This window comes from Sorex araneus, chromosome 10, assembly GCF_027595985.1.
Source record: "Sorex araneus isolate mSorAra2 chromosome 10, mSorAra2.pri, whole genome shotgun sequence".
In the NCBI taxonomy this organism is placed as follows: Eukaryota; Metazoa; Chordata; class Mammalia; order Eulipotyphla; family Soricidae; genus Sorex; species Sorex araneus.
The window spans coordinates 40304470-40316696 of NC_073311.1; the positions used below are offsets into that span (position 1 = coordinate 40304470).

The window sequence follows — 12227 nt, forward strand, 5'->3', positions numbered from 1 at the left end:
GTCTGCTAAGTAATTTGAAAATAGTAAATATTAATAGAGGAGCAAGAATGATATATGTATTGGTACAAGTAATAAAACTGTTCTCTCTGTGACATAGCTTCATTTATTAGTATACACCTTTATGGACTGGGCAGCAGAGTGAAAATGGCACAGAATCTGCAAGAATAACTCCTAGCTTTTACTACTTCTGACTTTGTAACAATGCATAAGTGTCTCTATCAGCTTGTAAAGTGGGTATAAAATTGCTTGCTCCCTTGATCTTGTAAGACTGCTGAGAAGATGAAATAAATGAAAATGACTCATCATTTTTGCCAACAGTGCAAAACTTTAGGCAGAATAGTACTTGAAATTTTTAATAACATTCAGTAACAATATAATATCAATAATAACCATCCTGCTATTAATCTCCAAAGGGAGTTCCCATGCCTTCTGCTAGAACCTTTGCTTCTCCCAGTGCTGACAGCAAGAAACCACAGTTCCCTTAACCATGAAAGTTAATCACCCTCTCCTTTCCTTTCCATTTCAGGAACTAGGGAAACAGGTGCTGGGTCCTTACTGCCTGCTGGCACAAGTGACTCCCTGAGTCCCTCCTGCCACAGAGAGCAAAATCAAACTCAGCCACAAGTATATGAACAATATCATCACTTGCCTGGAGCTTAGGTGGAGAGAATGGTGGACAAAAATCTTTGTAGGGGACAAAAATTTAAGCTTCTTTTTCCTACAGCGTGGAAGTAAGAGGGACAGTTAATCCAGAGATCTGCAGCTTTCCTGAGAGATCTGGGAAAAGTAAGTCCCTTCAATCTTAGCCAAAGAAGAACATCAGCATAACTGTCTCCTGCCCATTGGAGCTTACCAGAGTTATCAGCAAGTCAGAGTTAGAAAGAGGTTCCAGGATCCAGAGTTTTATTGAGACTTCGGATGTATTTAGAGTGAAAAGCACATGGGGGCCAAAGAGATAGTACAGCAGGTAGTGAGCTTGTTGTAGATGCTGGTCATCCAATCTCACCAGGAGTGACCCCTAAGCACAGAGGTAGGAGTAAGCCATGAGCACCACTGGGTGTGGACCCAAACAAACAAAAACAGTGAAAAGATCATGTGCCAAAAGAGGCCTCAGAAGTGGTCGCTTTTAAACATCTGCATTAAACACATTGTTCTTCTACCAGATGGGCTCTGATCTATTACTAATTCATTGCATCAGATAACTTTTTTTGAGTCATTGACTTAATTTTGTGTATTTCTTTAATTACCAATATGTCATTATCATTGTAGTCTGTAGTCTAACTAAAACCGTGCATAACGCTTTGGGGAAGTGAGTCTTTTAAAGGGAAAAATTGGAATACCAGATTTCTACAGCTTTTTGAAGTCGAATGTAGCATATTTTGATAAATTTCATATATCACTAAAACAAGTAAGATACAAGTAAGATACTTGCTTGTATCTTACGATCAGATTAAAACATAGCTTCCAGGGAATGATTGGATTTTAGTATACGGTTTAAAAATAAAATTAAAACACGCTAATTCAAAGTATTCGCATTAGCAAGATGATTGTTGGCACGATTAACTTTATCTGCGTAATGAAAACTTTCTATTTTATGTCGAGGAATGAGCTTCTTTTGAGAAAAATGTCACGAGTTGACCCGTGAAGCCCTCCGGGTCTCCCTGGAAATCAACAGGCTTGATAGTATTTTTTTCTTTTTTTAAGGAACAACAGGATAGAAATTCTCCTGTGCCTGCACTTTCCTAAACCTGCGTGTAATCAAAAGCACGGGCTTATCTGCCACGATTTAAATGCAGTTATTTCACTAGTTCCCTGCCTATTTCTCATTTTCAACTGCACGGCAGAGGCCGCCGGAGAAGCGGGCTCGTAAATAAATCCACCGTGCGTGTGCGGCGGGTCCAAGGCGCGAACCCTTTTGTGTCCTGCAAAGCCGAGAGATGCGTGAAGAGCTCGGGGACGTCGGGGACCTCCAGCCACCCGAGCGCGCCCTGAACTGCAACTGCAGCAGCAGGAAAACACAAACTCCTCCGGCAGGTGCAGGTCCGCTTCAAACTCTCCATCGGGCTGAAAAAGGAACAAATAAACGAACAAAAATCCCCCGCCAGAAACCCTCATTATCATCGGGAGGACATGTGACATGTGAAGTCGGGGGAACTGTCGTTTTCTTTTTTTTTTTTTAAGAGTCACAGCACTGAAGCAGGCGGTGGACTCTGTCTCCTTTGCTCCCGCTTCCCCCCCCCCCCCCCACACACACACACCCAGAGCGCGCGCGGGGCCCCAGCCCAGCTGGGAGTGGCGCGGGCCCAAAGGCCCAGGCAGGTTTCACACCCGCGGGCGGAGGCGGGCGGGGAGCCACCCTGGGGCGGGATCTCTTTGTCTTGTAAAGAGCCCGGAGAGCCGGTCTAGTACCAGCTCCTCGTTAGTATAGTGGTTAGTATCCCCGCCTGTCACGCGGGAGACCGGGGTTCAATTCCCCGACGGGGAGGTTGTCACTTTTTAAAAATTTATTATCAATAAATGATTTTTCCCCCCCATAGTTCACTACACTGGACTATCTAAAAAGAAAACAAGCGAAGCCATCCTTGGAAGAAGAATCTCTTTTCAAAGTGTTGACTTTGGAACTCAGGGCACGCCGTTTACTAGGGGGCTAAGAAAGAGAGAGACAGAGAGAGAAAGAACCTGTGGACATTATTGGCAGAGACTGGAGGGAGGTTTCTTTGCGTTTATTTTATTTTTTTAATGTGTGTGTGTGTGTTTTTTAAAACAAACGTTTGGAAGGACCTTCCCCCGCCCACAGCACTTGAAGCCCCGCGTTGGCCGAGCCCTGCGCAGGCGCAGCGAAGCCCCGCCAAATTCCAAGCACAGGTCATGAACCCCGCGCGGAGAGCCAATGGGGGGAGGGGAGCGAGGGGGCGGGCTCTCCGCCCGCCCGGGGAGGCCAGGAACGGAAATGGCCTGCCCGAGAGGAAGGATCGGCTTCCTCTCCCCCTGGGCCCCACCGCCACGGGAAACCGGCCTTCTCCCGCCTGCCCAGGTTCCGTCGCGCTCTCGGTAGACGACGACGGGTCGTCAGGAAAGTCTGGGCGTCAAAGGAACCGCCTCTGGCCCTGCTGACTGTGGGGTGGAGGGGCGAGGAGAGAATAAAGGGAGGGATGCGGGGCGGCCGGAAGAGACGCCATGTTCGCGCAGTCCTAAGAAACTGCGCGAGCCCCAGCCCAGCAGGACCTCGTGGCGCAACGGTAGCGCGTCTGACTCCAGATCAGAAGGCTGCGTGTTCGAATCACGTCGGGGTCAATGACCTTTTTCTTGCTCTTTATTTCCCCTCCCAAGGTTTAAATTCCGCTTTCTGTTCACTTCAGTGTATTCCCGACACTTTTTTTTCTTGTAACATTGAAATTTAGGAAGTAGGTACTGTATTCGTCATCTACCAAAGGATCGAGTTCATCAACTGTTAAAGCGATCCAAGACTGATTTTTTTTAATAGTTTATAAATGTGGATATTACTGTTAAAGAATGAGTTTGTTAATGTGGATATTAGTGCTAAACAATGTGGAGGTTACTGCTCTGGGAGTAACAGTAATGAGGAGTAATTAGGCCTCTGGAAACGAACTATGGTCTATACACGCTTGTTTTATAAACCAAATTAGGTTTGGACTCGTTTGTCTTTGAAAGCGAGTTAAATAGAGTACTCTTTCTACCTTTTACTGTATACAGTAATCTTATACAGTAAACAGTAACTTACACAGTAAAAATTTAGAAAGTAAATAAATTTTACTTATGTTACTTATACAGTAACAATGTTACTTATTAACAATATACAGTAACTTTTACAATGTACAGTAGCCCATGTAAAAGTTCATATGCTTTAGCCAGGCACTGTAAACAATTTTACGTGCGATTAATAATTTCACCTTTACCATGAAACTGGGACCCGCATAATGATATGGCCAAAAGTCAGACGAAGACTCCAGAAGAGGTGCCTGACTGAAAATACCCTATTTCCGAAGTGTTTTATAGTGAAGGTGGAAACAAATTGTTGCAAGAACATGCTGGAACTCACTGTACTTAAGTGATACATCAATGCACAGTTTATATTTTCACCGATTCCTACAAGCGTGACAAGTCATCACAGTTCCAACTTACCTGTTTTATCATGAAGAATAAACTTACTCAAATCACTGGACCTTTAATAACAAACTGCATTTTAATTATGTGGCAAATATTTGTTGAACAAAAAGTAAAAAAGACTGAGAAATTAGAAAATTTTTATAGATTGGGGATTTGTACCATAAATATCATTTATTCTGTTTAATGTTTTGAACACAAAAACTAATAATGTCTTCTGATTCAACTTGATACTGCAGTAACGCTGGATCCTGTAGTTTCACTTTTGTATAGTATTTTCCCCCTCTCTCTTGTGATTGGGTCAGAATTAGCCATCTATTGCAAGGAAATCTGTCTTAGGACTGCCACCTAAGATTAGACTGATGCTATCCTAGACATTGAGGATAAGAAAAAATGGTGAGTTTTTGCTGTTTGTTTTGTTGTTTGTTTTAGCAGTAGGAGACAGAGAGGCAAGCCACAAAATGTTATAGTGTGTTGGGATAAATGCCATGATAACATCATGAAAAAAGGAAATGGATTCAAGTAAAATATTTAAATTGACTATCTTGATGGTTCAAGAAGGTGTCTTGTGAATAAGAATTTTGAAAAAGAATGAAAAGTTTGCTATGTGAGTTAAAGCATATGTTCAGCTGATTGACACATGCGAATGTCTTCTATACCTTAACATTCCTACCTTTTTAGCTCTTTAATATGAAAGCAGAGGGTTATATTAGTTTGCTAAGGCTGTCATGGAAAAATTTCAGGAACTCCATGACAAGCAACGGAAAATCATTTTCTCACAGTTTTGGAAGCTTGAAATCCAAAATATGCTAATACCAGATTTGGTTTCTTCCTAGATCTCTGTCCTTGGTTTATTATGTCTCACGTGGTCTTTTCTCTCTACTTTGTAATCCTGGTCTTTCTCTCTGTGTGTTCCAAGTTTCCTCTTAGAACTCCAGCCCATTCCAAGACTTCATTTTATTTTCAGTTTATACCTTTAAATATTTTAATGTTTTAATATGAAAGTACGAAAGGGATGAAGGCAATGAACTGAGATTATAGACTAAATAGCTCTGCTGTTCAGCCTCAATTTAAATACTATCACTATCTTCCCATTGATACCATCACTATCTTCTCATTGATCCATTGATCATCGATTTGCTCGAGCAGGCCCAGTAGCATCTCCATCCATCCTACCCTTAGATTTTAGCAGCCTCTCTTTACTCATCTTCCCAATGGTGCCACATTAGACGCTCTTTCAGGGCCAGGACAATGCGACCCATTATTATTACTGTATTTGGCATATGAATACACCACGTGGACCTCTGTCTATACCACATGTTTGAGACATTTACTTGACCTTCATGTGGACTAAGTGTGTTAGCTCATTTGTACAAAATCTTGTTGTGAAGCAGAAAAAGTATCTCATCAATCATTTTGTTATGACTGTTCCAGCAAATAATAGTGTCTTTAAAGAACTACTAGTTCTCTAGTATGTCTGGACGGGAATAAAGAGATAAACACGTGCCAGATTGCAGGACTTTGTGTGCCATCTAATTTGGATTTTATTCTGAGAGCAGCACAGGTCAACTTTATAAAGAACACCAAAAACTGGCCTAGAGCTGTTGTTCCCACACCAGCATCCTGGGGACAAGTTAGAAACACACATTTTTCAGGTCACAGAAACTAAACTCAAAAAAATTCTCACAGTGGAGCCTAAAAATCTGAGTATTAACCATGTCTTTCAGATGGCTATGGTGCAAGCTAGCGTTGGAGAAGCACTGACTGAATATATAGAGCAAAGTCAGTTTTACCTCACAGGTTCCCTAAGATTAAATAAGATAAAAATTCATCAAAAATTTTTTCCCTATTGGGACTGGAGAGATAGTACAGAGATCAGGGCACTTGCCTTGCACATAGTCAACCAGGTTTGATCCTCAGCATCCCATATGGTCCCCTGAGGACTCCCAAGAGTAATACCAGAATTCAGAGCCAGAAATAAGCCCTGAGCATCACCTGGTGTGACCCCAAAACCATAAAAAAAGGTTTGTATGTTGTAGTCTATGTGTGTCATTAATACTGTTATTGCCCTAAAATAGTCATTTCAGAGCTTCCAGATTCTCTCTCAAAACCAACATTTGTAACTGCTTACAATGCTGACTTAACATTAAATAATCTAAAATGCAATGCCGCATTTTACTTTCAATTTCTACGACCATTTCATGGAATGAGATATAATTGAAAAAGGCCCTGGAATAGACAGATTATATTTGATATCTGACAATAGTTCTGTGTTTTTCTTTTCTAATTCTTCAAAGTATTTAAAAAATATATCAATTAATTCTTTCAGGTAGACTGATCTGCTAGTACAGAATATTTTGATCATTTATTTTACCTACTGATGACATAGCTATCTCTTTTGAGATTATTTTAAATAGGTTACCTAAAATTAATATACTCTGGATGACTTTAAAATAAAATATTTGAAATTAAAAACAAATACAAATTCAATTGTGAAAATCCATGTGATTCCTCAATTTTTCATACTAAGAAATTAAACATATAGTTAGAAAAATTGCCTCTTTTTGTTGTTGAAATCTTGGCAAATACTGTAAAATATAAAGAAGAAAGTAAGAATTGCCTAAGAAAAACTGCAAATATTTTTTTCTGTGTACATTCAACTTTTTTTGTCTATATTTACACGTTATGGTGTTGTTTTTTTTTTAATTATTATTAAACTGAGATCTTACCGCTTGGTGTTCTGTTTTGCTTATTGCTTTTCTTGCTTTTTTTTTTTTTTTTTTTTTAATGTTTTGGGGCCATACCCAGTGGATGCTCTGGGCTTACTCCTGGCTTTATGTTCAGCAATCACTTCTGGTGCAGCTCAGTGGATAACATGGGGTTCCTGGGATTAACTCAAGTCAACTATTTGCAAGGTAAGTGCCCTATACCCTGTATTCTCTCCAGTGAGTCCTTCCACCTTATTTTATTCTTTTACGTAATGCATTGGACTGGAGCAATAGCACAGCGGGTAGGGTGTTTGCCTTGCACGCGGCAAGGTTCGATTCCTCCGTCCCTCTCGACTACTGAGAGTATTCCACCTGCCAAGCTATTCATGGCATATTCAATATGCCAAAAACAGTAACAAGTCTCACAATGGAGACGTCACTGTTGCCCACTCAAGCAAATTGATGAACAACAGGACAACAGTGCTACAGTGCAGTGCTACTTAATGCTTTATTATGAACCATCTCTCATTCTTAAGTAATTGTCAACATCATTTTTATAATTTTATTTATATTTTCAATTAATCATCATAAATGATAAAGTAATAAATACACTTCAAAATAAGCTAATTTTATTATTTTTTTCTGAATGAATTCTGACAAATGGCCTAAAGGAAATAATTTTAGCTTCTCAATCTTTGACATCATTTTAATTGTAACTTTTCTGCTGTGTTTGAGATGACACCCTTAAGTTCACAACTGAGCTCCATGAAAAATGGCATAATGAAAACCCAAAAAGTTAACCACATATTAAAAAAATTAAGAACTTCGAAAAAAGAAAATAGATGCAGCTATGCAAATTACTTCGGGGGGAAAAAAAGTTTGGAAGCACTTCTGACAAAGTGACAGCATCAATTTTAGATTAAAGTTTCACACAGAAGTATCCTTGTTTTTCTTTAGTGTTAAGTATCAATGATAAAGCATTTGAAAAATTCTTAAAAATTGGTTTAATGTGAAATAAAATTTTAATTCATTTTATTATTTTTTGTGAAGCAGTATTGTTTTATTGAAACTTACTTAGAAAGATGTGAGAGGAAAGTGAGAAAGTATGTGTTCAAGGAAGAACACAGGCTTGAAGAGCAAGCTGAAATAAAATTTTAAAATGGTGCACTCCATTCTAGAGTTACCTGTACCCCAGTTTCCTGGGGTCATAACTTCTCTTCCTTTGCTTTCTGGGACTCTCTCCTTATACTACCTAAATAAAATTATCTACTTCACTACATATGATATATATAACATATATATATGTACACATATATAATATGAATAAAACACAAAATGACAAGGTATTTTGGGTGGAGACAGTTAGACCACACCTAGTGGTACTGAGGGTTTACTCTGTTGCAGAGGGAAGCTTCTAGTGTGGAGATCACATTTGGGTCCGCATCATATCTTGGTTGAGTTTGTTTGTGTTTTGGAGGGGTACACATAATAGTGCTCAGGGTTGCTCTTGGTGGTCCCTGGGGGACCAGGAGATTTTGGGGATTGAACCTCAATTTCCAGCATGCCTGGAATGCAAACTATGTACTCAGCCATTGAGTTTTCTCTTTAGACCCCTTAAGTGTGTGTGTGTGTGTGTGTGTGTGTGTGTGTGTGTGTGTGAGTGTGTGTGTGTGTGTGTGTGTGTTTATGCGGAAATTTCTCAAGGCAATGAGTTTTCAAGCCTTGATATTCTAACTCTTTCATCAGGCTTCATTGTTGCAGAGTGAATGAGATCCAGAAAATAAATGGCAGAATCTATTCTTAAAGGATATATTTTTCCATAAAAACAAGACATGCAAAAGGTTTTTCCATCCCATGCAGATGGTTTGGTCAGGTGTGAAGCATGATCATCGGTTGAAAATGGGGAATAATGGGGGAAACGGGGTATGTTAGATTAAGGAGAGGAGCAAAGATATGAATAAGTCCAGAAAATAAGTAACTTGCTCACCAGTGTGGAGTACTTGTTTGAGGTCTGAGGCTATGAATTAAAATCCGTTAACACAACTGTGATATTTTTCTTCAGCAATCTTAGGCATTTGGATGCAAGTAATGAGAAATTTTTTTTCTAACAAGATTCAGTCCAAATGAGATTGAGATTCTTCCAAACAGGAGATATAAAGTCACTGGGGTAAGAGAATTGAAAATGTTTCAAAAGAGAATTACAAGGATTTATCAAGCAAACAAAGTTGAATGAGTTGGAAATGACGGCATGACTATAGTAGCAGAACAATTTTTTTCTTTCAGCAGGTAGGGCATTTGCCTTGCAAATAAATAAATAAATAAATAAAAGATTGGTAGTTTCAGTCAATCAGTGAGAGCATAATAAATGAGAAGAGTGGAAAAGACTAGTGAATGACAACTGGGATGCTTGAAATTAAGGTTTAATGGTAAAACAGGTACTAAGGACAAGGGTTGGGCTTTTCAGTTGCTAAATGAGATGGATTAGAACAAATTACTGGGGATGAATGAAGAGGTTACAGATCTAAGAAACTTAGTGTTGGTGTTGCATGGGTTAAAATAAAATGCTGAACGTGAAGATGCTGAATTTATAAAAGATATAAACAAGGAATAGTGAGAATATGTCAACCATTGAGCAAATTAATTAATTTCTGAGAGAGGGTAGCTAGGAGGTTAACCAGGGATCAGGGGATTTAGGGAGATGGGATAAGGGGATTTAGGTAGATGATATGAACTTCAGATATTTCTGAAGGAAGAAATAGTTTGGAAGCAGTAATCAGAAACCAAGACAACACTCACCTAGTAGCCTAATCTTTGGGCCTGAAGGTACAGACTGGATGAGAAAAATCTATCTTTATTCACCCCTTTATATAAAAAATTAAAAACAAAATGACTTAATTGAAAGTAGCGCTGTCAGCAATACTAGGATCCACCTAGGAGGATTCAAAGGCTGAAAGACTAAGTAGTGGAAGATGTAGAAAGGCAATTTCAGTGCGATAGCTTACCCTATCAGTCATGTTGGAGGAAAAAGAAGTAAGAATCTGCAAATAACCTCATGTTGATATTGTCCCAGGGTTTAAAGAGAAAGAAAATGAAAGTAATTGAAAATTACGGTTTTGCTCAGGTATCATTCATTTCAGCTATCTAGAATAATTTTCTTCATGAATTACATGTACTGTTGACTTGTAGGGCATAGTACTATTGTCTAAACTCATTTTGTTTATTTTGCTTTTGTGTGTGTTTGGCTTGTGATAAAAAGTAAAATCAGTGATCTCTAGTGATTAAACTGCTTTGAAAATTTCTGGCACAAGGCCTTATTTTATTTCTTTAGCATAGAGTAATTACTGAGAATTCCTCGGATAGTGGTTATTGTCTCCCAACTTGCTGGATGAAACAACTTTGTTGGAAGTCACTGAAACATCACACTGTCCTGTTACTCCTAGCTGAAAGGTTATGACATTCCCTGGAAATGGGTCAGTCTTCATTGTCTTCATCATTCAGGGACAGCTGCAGAGGGGACTATCACACGATACTATAATGGGTCGTGTCTGTGCTGTGGACCCCCATGCTGATTCTTCAAACACCAAAGTCCTCGTGTTGACAAAGTAGAATTCCAGAGCATATTTCTCAGCTGGCTCTGGGACTCGAGCATTGCACTCTTTTCACATCAAACTTATCTTCAATACTTAGTGATGCCTCCACTGAGGATTCACTTCAGGGACTCAGCGGTCTTGCTATCTCACTCTGATAATTCTGACCCTTTCCCTTAGGGCTGCCAAAAATACCACTTAAAAGTACTAGTGCAATTGAAGCACAACCAAACTCTTCAGAAATGTAACAAGATAATTCATAAATTCAATTGGGGCAGATCCATTAAATGTGGACTTGCAGGAATGATGCTCAGAACTTTCTTGCTCTGCCCATTTGTGAGGTTCCCCAGTCACTACAAAATCATGGTCCTTTGCCTTCCAGCTCAGGGAATTCTTATTCCCTTTGAAGAATAAAACAGTAGCTTATGTGCTGAATGGAAGCTGTGCAGTAAAAAAGGTGGTGGTGTAGAAATAAGGTAACTTTTTTTTTTCACAAATCACCCTAAAAACTTACAATTTGCTGATATACAAGATTGATTGCATTGCAGAATTTATGGCGTTGTTTAAATGTTAAATATTGAATTTTAATTGCTTTAATTGGAAATAATACATAGTTCTAAAATTGGACTTAATCTAAGCAACTAAAATAAACCATAGGAACCATTTTTAGTGAAGGTGTTTGTTTTGAATATACGCCAATTTAAACCGCCATGCAGAAACCTGATAAACATTACGAACATTTAAACAGCTTATGAAGAAGTTTCAAGTCAGAATCGGGGGAAAACAAGCCGCTATAAAAGACGAGCGTCTTTGAGCTCCTTACAAGACAGCTTTTTGAAATATAGACCGGCACCAGCATATAGGTTTAGTTAGATACTCTCAAGAGTTACAAGCTTTTTCACATACATGCTCATTTTATGGCAAGGGGACATAAACGCTGGTGCAAACTTCGGAAACTACCAGGTTTTTATTAGAATCCGTGGTCTATAGGTTGAGTTTAGGATTCTCAGGTGATTCATATAGGTCACTAGGCTTCCTCTAAGATTAAAATCCAGTTTTGTATCATCACAGTGCTCTGAAATGACCCCTTAAGGCATTCCTACACATTGTTTTAATTCTGTTGAGCAGAACCCTAGAATAAAGTCGCTGCCCGATACTCTTGGGGAGGAAGCTAATCTAACCTAGGAACCGCGCTTCATAAAAATCTCCTTTGGGCCCTCGAGCTCCAACTAACTGTCGAAAATAGTTCTTAAATGCCCTAACTTTTAAAAGGGGGGGTGGGGGGGAAATATCCGACCATGCAAAGCAGTCACAAGCTCGGGGCTATTTTCAAGCGTCCAGCCGCACGGGTCTGGCTTTTCCAGAATCCCAGGAACAAAAGAAGCGTTTGCAAGCAGAGACCGGGCTCTAACCGTCCGCTCTCCGCCTCCCTTCCCCGCCCCTCCGGGGAGCCAAATCAGGGACCCGGGGCGCCCGCAAGCACGCCGTGCTCTTCTCCTCCGTCTGGCCGAGCTTTTGAGGAAGGAAAAGCTGCGGTTAATCTCGGATGAAACCAGTGTCCCGGGATGGCTCGAGGCCCAGCCGCGGCTTCTCTCGCCGCTGGCGTGCACCTCGGCCCCTGCGCTCCGCCACCGACCCCGGAGAGGAAAGCGGCCCCGTCTCAAGCCTGGGGAGGGAGAGGAAACCGCGCAGAAAAGCCGCACGGCCGCTCCCTTATCAGCGCCGAAGGGAAAGGGTGGAGGGGGAGAGAGAAAAAAAAAAAAGAAGGGGGGCGGGGGAAGCGGACGACAAACGGGGGCCAGAAACT

The 12227-nt window shown here is 40.2% G+C and overlaps 2 non-coding genes across 2 annotated transcripts; both read left to right on the plus strand.

Annotated features, from left to right (window-relative positions):
• The first annotated feature begins 2413 nt into the window (after positions 1-2413).
• On the plus strand, positions 2414-2485 carry TRNAD-GUC (transfer RNA aspartic acid (anticodon GUC)). Its single transcript has one exon. It is a non-coding gene; the product is annotated as a tRNA-Asp (tRNA).
• Positions 2486-3222: 737 nt separating this feature from the next.
• TRNAW-CCA (transfer RNA tryptophan (anticodon CCA)) lies at positions 3223-3294 on the plus strand. Its single transcript has one exon. It is a non-coding gene; the product is annotated as a tRNA-Trp (tRNA).
• Positions 3295-12227: the final 8933 nt, after the last annotated feature.